Source organism: Penaeus monodon, chromosome 39 (assembly GCF_015228065.2).
Source record: "Penaeus monodon isolate SGIC_2016 chromosome 39, NSTDA_Pmon_1, whole genome shotgun sequence".
Classification (NCBI taxonomy): domain Eukaryota; kingdom Metazoa; phylum Arthropoda; class Malacostraca; order Decapoda; family Penaeidae; genus Penaeus; species Penaeus monodon.
In genome coordinates, this window is record NC_051424.1 from 7,327,249 (window position 1) to 7,329,748 (window position 2,500).

The 2,500-nt window shown below is 40.0% G+C and overlaps 1 protein-coding gene across 1 annotated transcript in view; it reads right to left on the reverse strand.

Moving 5' to 3' along the window:
• LOC119597458 (synapsin-like) overlaps positions 1 to 2,500 on the reverse strand; it is a 74,934-nt gene that overhangs the window by 1,510 nt on the left and 70,924 nt on the right. The window contains exon 18 of the mRNA XM_037947032.1: positions 1 to 2,500. This exon is cut by the window's left edge and continues 1,510 nt beyond it; it is cut by the window's right edge and continues 858 nt beyond it. The gene's annotated coding sequence lies outside the window, so the exon portion shown is untranslated.

Consider the following 2,500-nt stretch of genomic DNA (forward strand, 5'->3'; position numbering starts at 1 on the left):
ACAAAAAAGTAAAGTACATCTCAAGACAATGCATTAACAATTTAAAAGCTACATTACCTTATCCAAAACGAAAGGAATGTACGTAGATTTTTTTTTTCTGCCTGCAACGGAATTTTCAATTTTGCATATTTTCTTATCCTTAAATGATATGTAAGAGCTACACATCTACGAACGATAACTAATATTTGAACATTTCATCTAACTCATTATTCAACAATGTAAGAAGTTATTGGTTCTGATCAATTCTGTCTGTTTTAGAACTTCCTTGACATATTTCCACTTAAAAAAAAAAAAAATCAGAAACGCTGCACTAAATTCTTCACTTCAATAAATCTATAAAAAAACGACAGAACATTTTACTTTCCATGTTAACAGCTGTAGTTCGTACCATTATATTTCTAACGATCTATTTTCGATCTATTTTCTTGTAATTACTGCATCAGAAATGATACTTGGCTGTGAGTTAACAGCCTCGTTCCATTTTCTTCAGAGCAAAGTTCAAGACGTTATTAAGTTAAGTGTCATTTGCTGACGGAATGAGGTTAATACACTACTAAATGATAATGTTTAAACATTAATAAAATGTTTAATGCTGGCACAAAACTGCAATAATGACAGTGCATACAAACACCAACTCCAACACTACATTTTTTTTTATAATTAAACTAACATCATTTGCATTATAATCCACAAAAAATAGCAGATTGTTCCACTTTGTGCTGTACAAATCATTCACATAAGAACTTTGTCGAGTGAAATAGAAGACGCAGATGTTAACGGTGATTAACTCGGACAACACGCATTTGCCTAACGTATCTTGCTTGACATGGCGGGTCAGTTGGCCTGTCCTTTCGAGGTCATGTGTATGTTGACCTGGCTGAAGAAATCTAAGGTCTAATCAGCTGGCAAATCAGCACTATACGAGATGCTCATTAAGCCAGACCTCATTGATCTATTCATAAACTGAGGAAGATTTGGGACGTACCGGTAATTTCTACATGTCAAACCTCTGCTTTCTAGTAAAGGTTTGACAAATTTCCCCTCGGTGCAGAAAGTTGTTGGCTGATGGTCTGTTATTATTATTTTTAACGTAACCTTTATCTCTGAGAAATCACGAGAAATCGCGGAATCGTGGAATGTTATTGCATTCTTTTTAATTGCGTTTATAGTATACTGCTATTGCTTTCCTACTGGGTGTTCCGCGCCTTCGAGTTTCATGGGTAAGACGTCTTCGTGGAATGGCCAGTTTACCATGAATGATTTACAATATCACGTGTATGTATTGTATATCATAGTCGGACTTACACGCCAGTCGCGCGGCGCAAGAACAGCATTTGCCTTACCAGATTATGGTAATGCTCGACATGCAAAGCGCCTTTCACATCGATAGAAACTTTGGCTACAACATACTCGTTTTCTTTAACAGACACATATGACCCAACCCTGTAAAATCAAATGAGAAAACACAGGCTATAAAAATCATGTTAATCAATACTACATTTAGGTTCAACATGGAATTATGAATTAGATATTCCAAGGCATTCGTTACTCCAAACTGGGTAACAGTCATATTGGTCCACCATCATCGACGCCGAGCCTGAGTGACGTCATCCCGCGTCACATGACCACAGGGACCGGCATGGTGCTCGGGGCCGATGACAAAGCTTACAGTTTCTCTAGTTTCTATGGACCATGGAAACCCTATGAGACAGACAATCACAAAGTCAATAAGAGACAAACACATCAAGTCCACGCACAGCACAAACAGTCAGAAGTGTTCCACCCACAAGATAAAACAACACAGAGCATATTGCTAACAACATTGGTTTAATCATCAATAATGTGCGAGCTCAAGATGCATCAGTTTGACCCACGTGACCACGTCCCGAGTGCTCATTGGCTGATACCGATAACTCTGCGACCAATCAGCACTCAGGATTTTCAACATCTTGGTGAACTGCTCGGTCTTACGTTAGATCGAAGAGCGCTTTACATAATGATGACTTTACGAACATATGGACTTCAGAAAATCGTTGGAAAGACTCGTTCACGGCCCAACAAAGAAAGGCAAACAATACTAACTGTTAGGATTCTCCCCTTTCTCGCAGGATCGAATTGACTCGTCCGTTGTAACCCGGGTTTTAAGTGACTCGGACTAATGACTTCTATAAAGCGCAGCCTAATAATCTAATAACATTTCGCTATAACTTTGTGTCTGGTTATTCTGCAGCTTTCTGTGGCGGCGGCAAGAAAGGTCAGAGAGAGTGCGGAGAAATGCGCGCGCGACTTCGAAACACGATTCTACGGGGAACTCGTTAACACTTTGAAGAACAGGTGATGCAGGGGGCGGGTGGGTGGGCCTTGGAAGGGCGAGAGGGAGATAGGGGGGGGGGGTAATACACAGGCTTAAAGGAGGTCAAATGCCTAACAGCCAATAAGGAGACTCCGACCTAGCATAAAACACAGAGGGATAAAAAAGGGTCCTTCACGTTCGAACATG